The following is a 19,562-nucleotide window of genomic DNA, read 5'->3' on the forward strand; positions in this document are numbered from 1 at the left end:
AATGCAGCATTAATGCTTTACAAACCGATGATTGATGATGAATGCATACTTTTGGAATATTGCCTTACAGCCATAAATTCTCTATACTCTTTGACAAACCTGATGGATGTTTTCGCAGAAATATAGTTAATTGTACATTAATGGTGTAGCACTGGTCATATTGTCATCGTCTGTAGACACTGAAATTGTTCAGCTTGAAATTTTAACACAATGTTCTAAATGTATTAGAAAAAAAGGTTGTGGTTAATTCTAGGGGCTATCAGCATAGTACACAGAGTGTATTGCACTCTGAATTACGAACCATTAAGCATACATATGATCTTGTGCCTCCTGTTTTGTCTCATTGCAATTGTACCATGAGTTGCCATTCTACAGAAGAGAAAAGATTTTTAAACGATCACAAAAAAATTGTGGTCATGTATTGGTATGGCAGTGGCGTCATCATCCAATAACTTGAGTATTAGTTGGTTGATCTTTATAAAATTTTTTAACCAGGTTACCAACTACAAAAGGAAGGCTGGTTATTTGTGATTGATCTTGGGGGCGATAGCTCCCATTATTTTAGAATTAGGGTCCTGAAAGGGGTTTAAATCAAGTATTTCATAGAATTCGACCATATAACTCCAGTATGATTTTGGGGGTAAAGACTTTAACTTTTCACAAAGTAGGGGCCAAAAAGAGGGTGGGAAGAAGCATGCATTTTCCTGATGTCAAGACAATAAATCATTCAACTTCAAATTTTATAAAAAAAAATCCATACCTGCATTTTTTTTATGGTTTTTGAGTTATAAGGGGTCAAAGGGGCCACACCCCAAAAAATTGACCTTTTTTTCATCCTATTTCGAAATTTTTTTTATTGGATATCTTCAGAAAATTCCTGTCACATTTTACATTTCCTGTCAGATTTCAGATATCTCTTACGGTTTTCCAATTTTTAATATTTGGTCTGATTTTGAAAATTTTTAATTGAATTTCAAGTTTAGTGCTATATTGTATCCAAACCAGTTGTTGTGTCCATACTTTATTATAATTCCCTGTGCTTATGTGCGTCAAAAACGTTATTATGTACACCGTTGCCCCAACTGTTCAGGGTTTGACCACTGTGGTTGTATCATGCTGTGCTCAGGCAAGCTTTTTAATAGAGTTATTAACTGAAAAAAAATCCTATCAAATATTTTTGCTCATCGAAAATGTATATTTCTATACAATTATTTCAGATGCCTCTAAAAAATAAATCTAGAAAGAGGATTAGCCCATGAGTTAGTTAAGTATTGATATTATGAACATTGATGATATTGCCTGTGATACTGTCACTGATACCATGCTCAACATTTTAACATTTAATATCAACAGACCTCATATATTGTAGGAGATTGCTATAGAATTAAAATTAAACAAGTACTTCCATTTAATACCACAGATGTGACATTGTAGCTTAAGGCATCAGTTTAGTAAGTTGTTTCAAGAAAATTCATTTTAAGAATATATTCCTCACTAGATGATATAATGTCAATGTTGCGAAAAAATATTTCTTTTTCTATGTCCAATTACAATTTACATTTAGCCACATTTAGTTTTACTATTACCCTGTACAGGTTTTTTATTTTACTACTTAGATTTAGTGAGTTTGTTCCGAGACCTTTGTGTGGCTAGTTTTTATGCACCTGTCTTTCTAGGCAGGATGTATTATGGTATACAGTGTCTGTCTGTCCATCTTTCACACTTTGTACAATAACTAAAAAATCCTGCCACAATCTTTGTGAAACTTCAGTGAATTATGAGTTAGAGGACTTCATTCATGAAAGTGGAAGAATTTCACATTTTTTTTACTTAAATTCTATAGTGGTTGCTGGCATTTCATGAAACTATGGAAATTTGTATATTTCTATTGCCATAATTTCTGATTTTCCATTTTCCCATTATTGGACTTCATTGATAAAAAAGAGGGGATTCCAATAATGACACAATAACTTAAAACTGCTTCAGGAATTTTCATGAAACTTTAACTATATGTTTTTATTGATGTTAGCTCCTATTGATTTTTGTTTATATTATGTGTCAAATATTGAATTATAATTAAAATTCAGAGCTGTATTGAGCTTGAATTATGTGACCATATTTGCCCCCATCTGTTCATCCTCCCTTGACATACCTAGCTGTGCTACTTGAATCATTTTATTTTTATATAAATCCGGACTGGACAAAAAACATAAAGATAGAATACCACAGCAGGGTTCCTTAACATGCAAGGAATGTGACATCTTTCCCAACACGTTGCACCACTATGGCTGGCGGTCAGGTTTTCTGTATTATGGCCTGACGACCTCAGCATGTTGCATGCCAGGGGTACTCCATTCCACCACCTGGGGCACACAACAAAGTTATTCATTTCTTCTGTTTGAATACTGGATATCTCAATTAATACTGTAGAAGTTCATATCTTCGGTATGTATGCTTGAGATCTCAATTGATACTGTAGAGGTTCATTTCTTTAATGCATCTGCTGGAGGTCTCAATTGATACTGTAGAAGTTCATTTCTTCAGTATGTATTCTGGAGGTCTCAATGGATACTGTAGAAGTTCATTTCTTTAATGTTTATACTCGAGGTCTCAGTTGAGTCTGTAGATGTTCATTTCTTTGGTATGTATGGTGGAGATCTCGATGGATTCTGTAGATGTTCATTTCTTTGGTATGTATGCTGGAGATCTCAATGGATTCTGTAGATGTTCATTTCTTTGGTATGTATGCTGGAGATCTCAATGGATACTGTAGATGTTCATTTCTTTGGTATGTATGCTGGAGATCTCAATGGATTCTGTAGATGTTATTTCTTTGGTATGTATGCTGGAGATCTCCATGGATACTGTAGATGTTCATTTCTTTGGTATGTATGCTGGAGATCTCAAATGATATAATAGATATTCACTTTGAAGACATTGAATCATCTTTTTATATTACATCAAATGACATTGCCTCTTGTTTTTTTTTGTTTTTTTTTCTGGTCAGTAAATATCAATCCATCAGTGATTAACTGGAACTTTCCAAGCATTTATCTTTTACATCTACTAAAAACTCATAAAATAGAAGAAACAAATGTGAATAGTCATGTCAATGGGTAATAGTGTAAGGAGAAAGTTCACATAATAAATGCCTTGCTTAACAAAGCTGATATACTGATGATATTTTACATGATTAAATATGACCATGATAATTGATTATGAGACAGGAAGTAACTTGCCAGTCTGACTCTTGGGAGGATCTTCCTGGCATCTAAGTTTATTGAATATTGTCTGTGTTTCTTCAAATTGTTTGGTAAATTAAGTTATTTATAATCATAATACTTTGTAGCATTCTTCTTAAATATATACTGACCTTGAAAATTAATTATATTCATTCTAATATTTTTTTCTTCCTAAGAATTCTTTGTAGTTTAAATGAGACCAATTTTTTTTATAAATTCTCTCAGTATTAAATCAAAGATGTAGAGATATTCAATTTACATTGTCTTACTTCTGGCCACACTGACTTTCTAAACTAAATTACTTGGCACTGTATTCTGCACCAAGTATGTTATATACTGACTTTCTACATACTGATTTATGTACCACTGTTTGCTATACTGACTTTCTGCTTGGCTGTTCTACATACTGATTTATGTACCACTGTTTCTTGTACTGACTTTCTGCTTGGCTGTTCTACATACTGATTTATGTACCACTGTTTCTTGTACTGACTTTCTGCTTTGCTGTTCTACATACTGATTTATGTACCACTGTTTCCTATACTGACTTTCTGCTTGCCTTGGCTGTTCTACATACTGATTTATGTACCACTGTTTTCTATACTGACTTATATGTGACTGTTTTTTTAAACTGATTCACATTGGACTGTAAATTGAGTGTCCTTAACATCTTAAGGGGTCTTAGAACTGATATCTTCCTCATCATCATCACATTGCTATACTATCATTTGGAAAGGATGAAAATGACTGGATGAGCAATATCCATTGCTTTTTAAAAGTCTTTTTGTAGAGTAAGAAAAAAGATGGCCAATTTCACACCCTTTAGGTAAAGAATGTGTAGGGGATACATGGACCCATCTCATACTCACAGTACAATGGCCAATCTAGTGCTCATTAATTATGAGAAGTGAGCTAGCCTTTCTCCCACTGGGTGAATTAGCTGCTAGAAAGGCCAATCTCACTCCCACTGGACTGAGAGGTTAGCTGCTTCAGATGTCAATCCTGCACCAACTAGGTTGAGAAGTTAGCTGCTAAAGAGGTCAATCTCACACCTGCTGGGCTGAGAGGTTAGCTGCTACAGAGATCAAGTTTACACCCACTGGTCAGAGGGGTTAACTGCTACAGAGATCGATCTCATTCCTACTGGACTGAGAGGTTACCTGCTATACAGATCAATCTCACACCCACTGGTCTGTGGGGTAACCGCTACAGAGATCAATTTCGTTCCTACTGGGCTGAGTGGTTAGCTGCTACAGAGATTAATCTCACACTCACTGGGTCAAGAGGTTAGCATCTACAAGTGTCAATCTCACACCCATTAGACTGAGTGGTTAGCTACTACAGAGATCATTCTCACACCCACTGAGCTGAGAGGTTACTGGGTAGCTGCTACAGATGTCAGTCTCCCACACACTGCGTTGAGAGGTTAGCTGCTACAGATCAATCTTACAGCTGTCAGGTGAATTAGCTACAGAAAGATAGGTTAGACACACTGTCTTCCCACTACAAAAAAAGAAATACCCTGCTACTCCATTGTATAACATTTTATATGGAATAATAGATAAATATCAAAATAAAAAACTAGAGGTTGGGACAGCATGGTATTCTATTAGACAAATAGTGTGAAGTATTAGCCCCACAGCAATTTCATTCAATCATTTTAGGGTACAATGCAATAAAGCTAATCAATTTGAGCTTTATCTGTAAGCAATAAAGAAGCTCTGATAATCAGAAGCTTATTAATTATTAATCAATTAATTAGTACAGTCATTTATTTAACTGGATGTCTCATGTGATGAATGCTTTTCTGCCTGGTTTGTGATGTATTGTTATGTCATTCTTGGTCTGTTCAGTACATACTCTACCTGTTTTTTACCTCTATATGAACATGACCTTTAGCTCAAGACTCAGGACCACAGGAAGACATGATGAGCTCTTTTTAAATGTCTGTTTTGGTCCATACATGCTGTAGATCAATGCCTTATGAATTCCTTACAATGCCTTGTAACTTTGTTCAGGTGAAAATTTGGAGAGCTTTATATGCTTGGTATTAACCATTTTTGCCCACGAAGTGCGTAGGAAATTTATAAAAGGTTTTGTTGATGCAAGTAATGGCTTTTATTGATAGAATCATTTAGATTTAATAGTATCCTGAAAAATTGCTGTCTTTTTGTCTTGTTTCATATATTATGCATACAATATCTGTTAAATAGCATTTAATTGTTTCAATTTCTATAATTTTTCAATTCAGTAAATCAGACCTAATTTTGGAAATGGAGTCTGGGGTGATCTAATGTTCAATTTATTGTCCAACCAGAAACATTTGAGGGATTAGCACATTGTGATTGGATTTTTAGAGGAGAATTTTATTTAGTGCTTACAATAGAACGTGTTCAATACCACCAAGTTAATAGATATTTTATTTCTTGATAGGTGACATCAGCAGAAGATAGCAATGAATTGTCCGTCTGCTAAGGGAAACATCAGTACCAGGTTTGTCACTTATTTCAGTTCTTATATCACTTTAATATGCTTTAATGTATATATTAACTACTTGATATATATATAATATTTAAATTCATAACTTAAAATCAAGGTGTTTAAGTCTAGAATAGTAAGTTTACTGATGTGTTATTTCATTTGTTATTGCCATTGCTTGGATGTTTGCTTTACTTTATTAATTACATCAATATTTCTGTCCCTAAATATTTATTGAAGACTTTGGTTTGTTAGCCTTACTAACTGATACTTTCATCATCACATATCTGTGTAACTAATTACCATCAATAGAGATACTGATGGGAAAGTATGCTTAGTTAATTAATGCCTGGTAATTGGCAGTCAGTTGTAAGTTGGAAATAATATTTTAATGGTTCGCATAAACTAATTAGAACCAGTCAGTAAACAAGATAAATTAGAATATTAAAACCCTAAGTTGCTCTCTAATATGTTTAAGTTGGAACTCTGCCCTCTTCAATAGATCTTAACAAAAACCAGGTTCTAAAAAGTACATGGCTATGTACAATACTGAGAAAATATATCACTTAAGTGGTAGTTTTCTGATTGTACCAAGCAAAGTAATGTCAGTTTATAAAGGACTTATAAAACAAATTAATTTTGTTTCTGTTTTTACATTTTGTACTTTGTATCCTGTGCTTTGATTTTGATGTCTCTGAATTATCCCATTTTGATGTCTCTGAATTATCCCATTTTGATGTTTCTGAATTATCCCATTTTGGTATCTCTGTTTTGTGTCATTTTGATGTCTTTCATATCTCTGAATTGTCCCATTTTGATGCCTCTGAATTGTACCATTTTGATATCTCTGAATTGTCCCATTTTGTTGCCTCTGTTTTGTGTCATTTTGATGTCTTTGATATCTCAGAATTGTCCCGTTTTGATGCCTCTGAATTGTCCCATTTTGGTATCTCTGTTTTGAGTCATTTTGATGTCTTTGATATCTCTGAATTGTCCCATTTTGATGCCTCTGAATTATCCCATTTTGATATCTCTGAATTGCCCCATTTTGTTGCCTCTGTTTTGTGTCATTTTGATGTCTTCGATACCTCTGAATTGTCTCGTTTTGATGCCTCTGAATTGTCCCATTTTGGTATCTCTGTTTTGTGTCATTTTGATGTCTTTGATACCTCTGAGTTGTCCCATTTTGATATCTCTGAATTAACCCATTTTGATGCCTCTGAATTATTCCATTTTGATGCCTCTGAATTGTCCCATTTTGATATCTCTGAATTGTCCCATTTTGATGCCTTTGAATTGTCCCATTTTGATGCCTCTGAATTATCCCATTTTGATATCTCTGAATTGCCCCATTTTGTTGCCTCTGTTTTGTGTCGTTTTGATGTCTTTGATATCTCAGAATTGTCCCGTTTTGATGCCTCTGAATTGTCCAATTTTAGTATCTCTGTTTTGAGTCATTTTGATGTCTTTGATATCTCTGAATTGTCCCATGTTGATGCCTCTGAATTATCCCATTTTGATATCTCTGAATCGTCCCATTTTGATGCCTTTGAATTGTCCTATTTTGATGCTTTTATATTATTTGTCAATATTTAGCAGTTTAACAGTTAAGTTTTGTGGTTGTATATGGTATTGCCCTGTGATGTTCTCTGGTAGTTTTGGTTTTATATCTTGTACTGTATTAACTGGTGAATCTTAATGAAATTATAACTTGAGACCCCATACCTCAAAAGGAAGGTTTTGACTGATTTTCATGTGTATTGCCTTTTTTTCTGGATTTAGGGGCCAATGCTTTACTATTGTGCCAAAAAAAAAGATTACATTTGCATCATAAATGATATTACGTTAATGCCAAAAATAAATCCTACATTTGCGCCATTTTTATAAAAATAGACATATAGCATGTAAAATAAACTTTAATTCTTTATTACAACATATTTGAAATATCATGGATTCCTTTCATAAACCAGAAAAATATAAGAGCACTAGCCATTATAAATTATAACCTTGAAAATCATCTGAAACTAGAAGCATTCAGAAATAAAATTGCTTAACAATTTAAAAATTTCTAATTAATGAAAGAAAGCACTATAAATCTGTTCTTGCACCACACTTGTAGGCCGAAGTTTGAATATATTCCTTTCTTGTGATTTGCCTCCTTGAGTACATGTGATTTTTTTCAACAAGATATTCGTTTTCTTCCTTCTCCATCGCCTAACACCAGCAGATGTATCCAAGGACTACAGTTTTATGTAGGTTGTTGTCTGAATTTTCTGGATAATATCTACATAAATGAACATGTTTGGATGTTTTGAATAAAACTGCTCATTAAAATGGGCGTGGAATGATTCAGGTCCATTGTTTGTCCTTTTAAAGTCTGCGGTTGGAGCTGATGCCCAAAATGACGGTAGATATCTTGAATCAGGGGTAATGTATGTTCCCAAGGCATACTCTATAAATTTTATGCATCTTTCATCTGATGGAGCTTCATCCATAATATCTTCCGCAAAACTATCTTCAATCTGATCTTGAGGTAAGTATGGTAAACCAAAAATAGCAACAACCATTTACCGATATCACAAGTCTTTTCTTTATATTCAGTACTCAATCCAAGATTTTGTATTTTCCTTCACCAATTTTTACCCAGATGGAACCTACAACATTCAATCTTAGATCCTCCAATCTTAGAGACAATGTGAACTGAGAGTGGCTTCAGGATGGGATTCCGTAGCTCTGGGAGGTGCAGTACAAAATTCGTAATTTTCCTAGGTCTTCCTGGGCAACTGTTTTGCATTCCGCTTCAGTTGTAATTCTTGCCTTGCATGTCCTTTTGGTGCATCACCTATGGGATTTGTCTCCATTTTTTAACACATTTGATAGCCTGTATGCATGTCTATCAAATATTATTGACTTATTGCCTCTGTTAGTCACAGATTTAATATGTCCATGTTGATACTTTGATGGTCAAACACTTTATGACTTAATATTTTGATACAATTTGAAAAGTACTCATTAATCAACCCCAAGGGAATACTTAAGATATCTAATACTAGGCCTTCATATTATAGTAAAGTATTAGCTATAGTCCAACAGATATTAAGTTTTTCCAGTTATAAATTACCTGGATTACATTTTTACCTGTAAAACTGCACAAATGTTATATTTATTTTTTGGTGCAAATGTAAGGTTGCTATTTTTCAGAATTGGCACAAAAGTAATATGCCCTTAGGGGCTAAAAAGATTGCAAAAGCAAACACTTTAAACGCAAGAGGGTTTCAATGGAAGACCCGGTCAGTGGGTGGCATGTATTTATTATTGGGGTTTTAACCCTCTTCTGAAAGATATGAGGGGCCAAAATTGGACCAAAAACAAACATTTTCTTAGTTTGAATGAAAATACACATATATATGTTTCTATGAAATTTTACTACAATGTTCCACACCACAAAAGGAAGGTTTTTATTCATTTTGAGGGGATATGGCCAAAACCATTTACAAGTTGTGTATTTTGCATGTTTAATTGCAAACTTTAAAGTCTTTATATTCAGAAACTTATTTGATGTTAAACAATAAAAAAAAATGATGCTTGAATGTCTAAGCTGTTCTTGGTTCTACTTTATCAGGCAATGCCATGCTAAGTATATGAAGCTTGAATGTCTAAGCTGTTCTTGGTTCTACTTAATCAAGCAATGCCATGCTAATTATTTTATCATCTTTTTAAAGAGTGAAAAAGTTATGCTTTCATTGTATAAATCCTAGTAATTTAGTTATTTCAGTTACAATCTTCATTGACCATGATTGATAAAAATGGCTGTTTCAATAAAAAAAATAGCTTTGTATATTTGTATTACATCAGCTTAAATTAAAGTGTTTGAATATGTTTTGTATATACATCTCTTCATCTGTCTGGCTTATAATTGAATCGCATAGATACTAGTATTGTTACTTTGGCCTTCTGGTTCTACATCATAAGAGTAGTCACTTTAAATGGGAATGAGTTGGGTATGTGGGTTTGCTCACACTATAAACATTCCTGTGCTACATGTATGGAGTACATATTATAAACTGATGAAATCTAGTTAAAAAATTAGTATTTCATAGAATTAACTATGTAACTTTAGTAAAAGCATATGGATGTCTATGATAATAATTGTATATCACAAGGAGACTTGAACCTTTTAGGAATGAGTGGCAAAAAACCCATACAATAACTGTTAGTAACTGGATCTCATTGAAATTGTATCTCAAGGTGCCATACCACAAAATTGATTTTAGGGGTTGTGACATGAACTGAAATAGGATAAGGGGCAACAAAAGGCCCAGAAACAAGCATTTTTACTTATGTCTTGGTGATAGCTTGAGTAAAGGGAATGGTTATCTTTGAAACTGTACCACAAGGTGTCATACCCTAAAAGGAAGGTTGGGAATAATTTTTAAGGTTGTGACTGGAACCAGTTGGGAATTAGGGGAGGGGGACCTCTTAGATTCTGGTCAAATTCTTATCCAGTGTCAAATGACTAACAGGATTTAAATTCAGAATTGTATCAAGTTAGAGTGGTGTGTCCTTGTTTGTTCACAGTTCACCACTGCAGACATATCAAGCTGTTCCTTGCAAAGCATTTATTGATACATGTTGAAAGTAGTGAAGGATATTTCATGGTTATAATATTCTATCTGTCAATTAGTAAAAACCGAATAAACTAAAGGATATATCATATGTTTAACAATGTTACAGAAACACTGGAGAATGATTTGGCAATGTTTATTATACAATAATGGGCAACTAGTACATTTTGAATGTGTCTGGCTTTATGGAAGATGTCAGAAATCGCTTGAATGACACTGCTGAAAGATATTAACATAATCATTGCAGAGTTTTACATCTATAATCAAGGATCTCTTTTATCTATAAATAGATTCAATAAATTCTCAAGGTCAAATCAGTGCTCTAAAACTTTTAAAAAAAAATTTCTACTTTGCCAGGGAACTTTTGGCACAAAAATATCACTTTCCCATGTTGGTACAAAAATAAATAGTATACAAATGTGTCAAAAGAAAAAAAATAAAATGTATATGATGAAACACAAAAAATGCACCAGGGTATAACCTGAATCCAAGGTAGTAATTTCTTTAAGAGATCACCAATACGTGTAAACACACCATTTAGTAAGCTCTGAATGGCCAAACAACGAAAGTAATAAAACCCATGTAACAGAACAATGATACATCTTTAAAATCAACTAAAAAGTAATATAATGACAAATATCAAATACCATTTTCCCAAGGCTACGTTTCACTTTACATCATCTAGTGTCATCAGTTTGTGTCATTCTTCTTTGTGGAACTGCCTTGAAAAGCATATATAGACCATGAAGGGATAATTATGGCCTTGGCATAAAAAATGGCAGATGCTGTATATTGATAAGTATACCCAATAATCTTTCCATGCATCGTTGCATTTGTCCCTCTGTAAATAATCATGTTCAGACTAATATTTTTGTCAACTGTGGTAGGCTTTTGATATTTGGTATATGGCTAGATCACCTCAAGCTGATGTCCTGTGTTCCATGAGTGAGTTATCTTCAAGTCTGACGTCAAGGTAAAAAAATGCCTAAGTTAGTTGCCTTTTAAAATAGGTTTTTTGATATTTTGCATGTGGTAGACAAACCTCAAGACAGTGTGCTGTGTTTTAGGGTTGATGACCTTTGACCTTAAGCTCAAACTTTGCCATTTTTGTTTTTTAATGTAATAAATCATGTCCTTGCTGTAATTAATTTTTGTTGTTAGATTTTTGTTATGGTGACCTCTAGAGGATGGTTTACATACTAGTATTTGTTCCTTATGACCTGTAACTTAGAACTTAAGTTTTATTCCTTTTTTTCATGTAATAAACTTGTCTGGGCTGCTATTACTTTGTCTTTCAAAATATGTTATTGATATTTTTGTCTGTGGAAAGATAATCTCAAGAAAAGTGATGCAATCAATGGTCAGGATTTGAAAGTATTTTTATTAGGTGGACCACAGAGCATCAATTATTTGTAATATATTTCTCCCTATCATCTTTTCTATCCCTATTGGCTCATACCTCTTACTTTTTGTTGGTGTTTTTTTTGTTCATTTCTGTGGTGGAGACTTAGTCATCTGAAAATGACTTAATGATTTCTTCCTTGTAAAAGTTTTTTACTGTCATTTATGGCAGTTTGTGAGGTTTTAAATAATAGGTTTAATATTGGAGTAAAATTACATCATGGTTTAAACTAAGTGTTGACATACTTGTATAGTTGGCTGTTTATTGTTTGCGTCTACTGATGCTGTATTCTTTTTAGACTCTCCTCATGTATTGAGATGTAAATCTGATCATTAATATCTTAATAATTTATATCAAACTGAGAGGCCAGGAAAATGTCAGAAATTTAGCATTGGTAATTGACAATGGCAACATCAAAACTAGTGAAAATTTGATAATTTTTAATTTATTTTGTCCACTCTAATACATGTATGTGGCTTCTTAAACAATCACATTTTCTCCTAAAATATAGCATAATACCCTGCCGTAATGACAAATGATAGCTGTTAAGATGGCTGTGATGTAACAATAGCTGAAAATAAGCAGATGTAATGATTGGCAGCATCAAATTAGAGTTCAGTAGGTCTTGACAGAGCTTTGAAGACAGATTGTTTTCCTTGTAGGGAGTAGATTTAATTTGTTGGTTGGTGTTTAGGATTGTATTAGTATTGACAATTTATCAGGTTGTGATTGGACAAAGCATTGACTGGGTAATGATTAAGTCCATGCAATTCTTTGACTTAATTGTGTGAAAAAATACATTACATTTCTCATCCTAACTCATTTATTTCTCCCAGATTGTGATTGAATTTGTAAAATGTTTCCAGGCCTCAAAGAACATTATCAAGAAAAGACATTTAATCTAATGATTGTTCCTGATCAATTTATAGTTTCTGAAATAGTTCTGGCATTTTAAATTTTCCCTTATATGGGTATTTGTTGTGGAAAGAATACCACTACAGACATATTCTAAAGAAAAACATTTTACTGAAATTCAATAAAAATGTGAGTAAATTGTCCATGATATTATGATATAAACAACAATATGTTTTTCATGTTTCAATTTTGGGTTTCAAGTATCTTATCTAAGACTTTCCGAAAAATGGTTTGCTTACTTCATACTAATTTTGATAATCAAAGGTTAACAGGTGTTTGATGTCCATTGTCATGTTGAAACAGTTTTCTCTTCATCTTTTTATCATAGCTGCATGATTTTCTTCAAACCTTTGCATATATTGTTCATATTTGGAGGTGAAATAACAGAGCTGGTCAACATCAAATACCTGTTTGACTTCTCCATTAGCTCACCTGGCCAATTGCTGAAATGATCCTTATGATAAATCCTACCAAAGTCTTCTTGAGTCAAAATTTTTGAACAACTCCTTGTTAAATATATTGCCCTAATAAGATAAGATATGAGAATGTTATGGGGGGAATGTCCACGAGAAACATTTAGGGGAAAGTCCATGAGAAACATGTCGGAAAAATGTCATGAGAAATTTGTGGGGTAAATGTCATGAGAAACATGCGAGGTAAATATCTTGAGAAACACATGGAGGAAATGTCCATGAGTAGCATGTGTGGGAAATGTTGTTGGGTAACATGAGGGGGAAATACCCATGAGAAATATTTAGGGGAAATTTCCATGAGAATCATTTAGGGGAAAGTCCATGAGAAACAAGTGGGAGAAATGTCATGAGAAACATGTGGGGAAATGTCCTAGAGAAACATGTGGGAGAAATGTCATGAGAAACATGTGGGGAAATGTCCTAGAGAAACATGTGGGAGAAATGTCCATGAGTAACATGTGGGGGAAATACCCATGAGAAACATTTAGGTGAAATTTCCATGAGAATCATGGGGGAAATGTCATAGAGAAACATGTGGAGGAAATGTCATGAGAAACATGTAGGAAATGTCATAGAGAAACATGTGGTAGAAATGTCATGAGAAACATGTGGGAGAATGTCATGAGAAACATGTGGGGGAATGTCCTAGAGAAACATGGGGAAATTGTCATGAGAAACATGTTGGGGAAATGTCAAAGAGAAACATGAGGGGGAAATGTTGTTAGAAATGTGGGAGAAATGTCCATGAGAAACATGTGGGGGGAAATGTCCATGAGTATAGTTGGGGAAAATATTCATGAGTAATATGTGGGTGAAAATGTCCACGAGAAACATGTGGGGGGTAATGTCCATGAGAAACATGTGGGGTAAATGTCTTGAGAAACATGTGGGAGATGTTGTTTCGTTATGAGGGGGAAATGTCCTTGAGAAATGTGTGGTGATATGTCATGAGAAACGTGGGGGAAGTGTCCATGAGAAACATGTAGGGGAAATGTCCATGAGACAGATATAGGGGAAATGTACATGAGAAAAATGTTAGGGAATGCCCATAAGAAATAACAATAGGATAAATTATATCCTCTAGTAATAAATGGTAGCTGTGCATTGCAATTAAATCTCATCCTTATCAATTATTGTTTTATATCAGTTACATGATAATATTTACATCAAATATGGAACTTTTTGACTACACATTTTGTTTTTTTTGAAAATGTATTTACTTGTATTGAATTCTTCCAGCTAAAGCATTCTGTTTGTTTGACTTGGATTTCTGAGAAATGTTTATATTGAGAGATCATCACGTTCCTTCTATTGATAGGTAGTGGTATAAATACCTTAGTGGTATCCTGTTAGTTATCAATCAACTATGATTTAACATGTACATTTTAATGCTAGCTTAATTGAATTTAATTTCACTTTGTTAAATAAAGGAGATTGTGGTTGTCTAAGACAGGAAGTTTCAGGATTAAGTTGGACGAAGATGGGAGCTATCATTGTCAGAATCAATCTGGCATGCCAGTATTTCATGGTTTTAGGCCTTGAGGCTGACTTAAGTATACACATTGATTAAGATTTTTAGGATATTAAACTAAGAAATATTTTATTCAGGTATTGATCAGGTGATAATTACCTGAATTGTCTTTGATTATTTCTTTGAAGTGTTCCATATTGCCATTGAATATTTTATTTATAGCATTCTTAAGCTGGTTTAAATCTCTTCTGAAGTTCTCTAATGCCAGTGTAATATACAACTTGGGATTAAATCATTTAAAAAAATGTTCACATATTTGTTAAATTTTAGTAAAAATCTTGCTTTAAGAAGCTTAAATTTGACACAGATACATTCAAGTAAGTAGAAATTCATGACTCATAAATTGAAGTATTTATGAATAATCCAAGAAATCCCTTAGTGATAGCATAAGATTTGACTGTATAACTGGATGTGTAAGTTGATTGTTGCTAGAAATCATAAGGGATCTTCATTTCATGTTATTATGAGATAAATTTAATTTTCAATTCTTTTGAAGTTATGCGTTGGTTCAAACATATCTATTGCTGATGAAAGGATAAGAAAATGATGTCATGATAAGTACATTGAATGAGAAAACAAGTGACAAGTAACAGAATCTCTATGTATAACTTTCTAAAAGAAGCTTGGCAATTTAAATATACATGTCTGTCTGTACTGTTTGGGGTTCTTTCTAGTCACAGTCCAGGATGACAAACACCTGAGGTTGTCTTACAGTCTCCGAGACTTCTGTCCAGTCACAATTCATGCCGAAAACATCTGTGGTTGTCTTACAGTTTGGGGCTCTGTCCAGTCACAGTTTAGGATGATAAACACCTGAGGTTGTCTTATAGTGTTTAGATCTGTCCTGTCACAGTCCAGGATGACTAACACCCGGGGTTGTCTTGCGGTCTTTAGATTTGTCCTGTCACAGTCCAGGATGACAGACACCTGGGGATATCTAATAGTCTGGCATGCTGTCCAGTCACAGTCCAGGATGATAAACATGTGAGGTTGTATTACAGTCTGGAGTTCCATCCAGTCACATTCCAGGATGATAAACACCTGAGGTTGTCTTACAATTTGGGGTTCTGTCCAGTCACAGTCCAGGATGACAAACGCTAGGGGATGTCTTATAGTCTGGCGTTCTGTCCAGTCACAGTTCAAGATGATAAACACCTGAGGTTGTCTTACAGTCAGTAGATCTGTCCAGTCACAGTCCAGGATGACAAACACTCAGGGTTTTCTTACGGTCTGTAGATATGTCCAGTCACACTCCAGGATGACAAACACTTGGGGTTGCCTTAGTCTGGAATTCTATCCAGTCACAGTTTAGGATGATAAACATCTGAGGTTGTATTAGTCTAGAGTTCTGTTCAGTCACAATTCATGATGACAAACACCTGAAATAGTCTTATTGTTGTTCTATCCTCCTGACTTGCTTTCTTTTATTGAGGACAGTTCGCTACAAAACAGTAAAATATTAGTCATACATATTTCATTGTACAGTGGTATGTAGATAATTATTAGCAACAGTAAGAAAGGATGTTTTATTAGTTTTTGTTAATGGTTTCTGAAGAAGTTTGTAATTACACTGTATCTAATGTTTCCTCTGAAGTCTCTTCAAACTGAAAACACATTAGGTCTCTTCAGAGGTACTAAAGATCAGACTGTTCATTAGGTCTCATCAGAGGTACTAAAGATCAGACTATTTACTGTTCATTAGGTCTCTTCAGAGGTACTAAAGATCAGACTGTTTACTGTTCATTAGGTCTCTTCAGAGGTACTAAAGATCAGACTGTTCATTAGGTTTCTTCAGAGGTACTAAAGATCAGACTATTTACTGTTCATTAGGTCTCTTCAGAGGTACTAAAGATCAGACTGTTCATTAGGTCTCATCAGAGGTACTAAAGATCAGACTGTTCATTAGGTCTCTTCAGAGGTACTAAAGATCAGACTGTTTACTGTTCATTAGGTCTCTTCAGAGGTACTAAAGATCAGACTGTTCATTAGGTTTCTTCAGAGGTACTAAAGATCAGACTATTTACTGTTCATTAGGTCTCTTCAGAGGTACTAAAGATCAGACTGTTCATTAGGTCTCATCAGAGGTACTAAAGATCAGACTATTTACTGTTCATTAGGTCTCTTCAGAGGTACTAAAGATCAGACTATTTACTGTTCATTAGGTCTCTTCAGAGGTACTAAAGATCAGACTGTTTACTGTTCATTAGGTCTCTTCAGAGGTACTAAAGATCAGACTGTTCATTAGGTCTCTTCAGAGGTACTAAAGTTCAGACTATTTACTGTTTCATTAGGTCTCTTCAGAGGTACTAAAGATCAGACTATTTACTGTTCATTAGGTTTCTTCAGAGGTACTAAGGATCAGACTATTTACTGTTCATTAGGTCTCTTCAGAGGTACTAAGGATCAGACTGTTTACTGTTCATTAGGTCTCTTCAGAGGTACTAAAGATCAGACTATTTACTGTTCATTGGGTCTCTTCAGAGGTACTATAGATCATTGGAAAGTCAGTGTTTCACATTGTATTCTCACAGTAGTAAGACATGCTCCCAGTTTTTAGTGGAGTCCGAGTTACTCATTTACTTATGTTACTTTGTATGTATGATTTTAGTTACTTTATGTTCTTTGTTGTGTATGTCTGTTTTCCATGTCTGGTCTTTGTCCCTTGATTACTCTTTAGTATGGCTATATTATCATCAGTAGTTTAATACCTTTTCTTAAAGTTTTGTTATTTTGCATACTTAAGAACATTGTAAATATTGTACATTTTTTTGTATATTTATTTATATTGAGATAGTATTGAGGTCAAATGGGGATTTCTTTTTATAAATGAATATTTCCATCATAGGCTATTGTGATATGATTTGTTTTGGTATCTACTAATTTATGTTTGGTATCATCCCCCTTCACAGGTGTGAGGTAAGACAATGATCATATCACATTTAGATTGGGTAATCAAGCCTCCACTGATACTTCTATATATCTTTAGTTTATGGGGAGATAAAATCAGATTTTTAACCTTTGAATACCTCCTTCTTTTAAACTTTATTTAAAAAGTAACTTAAAAACTCTTCAAAGTATCTTTATTTCATAAAAACATACAGAGGTAATGATGTAAGAGTCTTTCCTTTCTGATTGATTCAAGCAAATTTTATTGTTAAATTATATGACTTGTTGAGTTAAAAGATGATGTAAAAGTTCTAGTGAGCCGATGTAATATCTTATTTTTCATTATTCATTGGTTCCAACCTTTGACAAAGTGTGACATGATTGATCTGATTACTTTTGTATGGTTCAGTTTCTTACAGATGAACCACATGTTTATATTCAATAATTAGTCCTTTCACTATAGTCTAATTCATATGGAGACCCAAGATGATCAAACTGTACATTTGGGCTCTATTATGCCTTATAATAGAAAGCCAGTCTTGTAATGCGAAGTGGACTTTGGTAAGAGAAATTTATCTGTCATCTTGGTGGACATCATCAAACTTGTATTAGTGACTTAAGTTATGAAGTCATTGACTTCAACGTAATTTTGATCCAGAAGCTTACAGAAGTTTTAGACAGTACAGACTGTCAGTAAAGCATCAACAAGCTTTAAACACAATACAGACTGTCAGTAAAGCATCAGCAAGCTTTAATCACAATACAAACTGTCAGTAAAGCATTAACAAGCTTTAAACCTGGCATAGACTGTCAGTAAAGCATTAACAAGCTTTAAACACAGTACAGACTGTCAGTAAAGCATTAACAAGCTTTAAACACAGTACAGACTGTCAGTTAAGCATCAACAAGCTTTAAACCTGGTACAGACTGTCAGTAAAGCATTAACAAGCTTTAAACACAGTACAGACTGTCAGTTAAGCATCAACAAGCTTTAAACCTGGTATAGACTGTCAGTAAAGCATTAACAAGCTTTAAACACAGTACAGGCTGTCAGTAAAGCATCAGCAAGCGTTAAACAATGTATGAATACACTACATATATACAGGTAATGTTTCTCCAAATAAATGAATGAGTAGTAATCCCATTTTGTCATATTCTCTACACTGGTTACAACAGTATGAAGTGTGGAATAAACAAAGTCAGTGAGGTTAATGTGGATTAACTTAATCTTTCTACCTTTATATTGGAAGTTTACTGGTTTTTTTCTGACTGTAAACATATGAACATTTATGAAATTAAACCACCAGGTGTCACAGCACAAAAAGAAGGCTGGGATTGATTTCAAGGGTTGTGACTTGAATGGTTTACAAAGGTGGCAAAAAGGAACAAGAAACAAGCATGTTCATGCTTTCCTGACAATAAGTAGACTGTAAGTGCATGTATCTTTTTGAAGTTTTACCAAGAGGTGTCATAGAAAAAGGAACAGATTTGGTGAAATGCAACAAATACACTATCGTATAACCCATATACCCATATTGACTTTGAGGATTCTGACTTTATAGGGTCTTAAAGAGGTCAGAAACTTTTTCCTGATGTCTGTATAATAACTTGAGTAAATGTGAATGGATCACCATAAAGTGCAATACCCCAAAGAACAGGTGGGTTAATTTTGGTGGTTGTGATTTATAACAGTTTAAGAATTAGAAGCAAAAAAAAGGACCACTTCAAAATTCTGGTTATATTCTTATTTTTGTCAAATATTTAATCACAATCAGATATCAAGGCTGTATTAAACTTAAATCTTGTGTCGGACGTTAAACCCCAACAAACAAACAAACAAATAAATCTTGTGTCCATACTTTCATCCTCTGTGGTTGTATCAAGATGCATTGTGTGTAGCCTTTTATTCTATGTGTACTGTAGAAGATTTTGACAAAGTTTGGCTGAAAGCCACAAAATGATTTACTGTGGTGTAATATCTATATAGAGGGCTATAAATCACTTACAGAA

The 19,562-nt window shown here is 33.9% G+C and overlaps 1 protein-coding gene across 2 annotated transcripts in view; it reads left to right on the forward strand.

The window, feature by feature from the left end:
- LOC148623506 (alpha-mannosidase 2-like) overlaps positions 1 to 19,562 on the forward strand; it is a 78,390-nt gene that overhangs the window by 23,417 nt on the left and 35,411 nt on the right. For both annotated transcript variants that reach the window (XM_088565353.1, XM_088565354.1), the window contains exon 2: positions 5,676 to 5,735. The gene's annotated coding sequence lies outside the window, so the exon portion shown is untranslated. The remainder of the gene's footprint in view (positions 1 to 5,675; positions 5,736 to 19,562) is intronic.

The sequence above is a fragment of the Perna viridis genome, chromosome 2 (genome assembly GCF_037379345.1).
Source record: "Perna viridis isolate PV_CMFRI_1.1 ecotype Kerala chromosome 2, ASM3737934v1, whole genome shotgun sequence".
NCBI classification, from domain to species: Eukaryota; Metazoa; Mollusca; class Bivalvia; order Mytilida; family Mytilidae; genus Perna; species Perna viridis.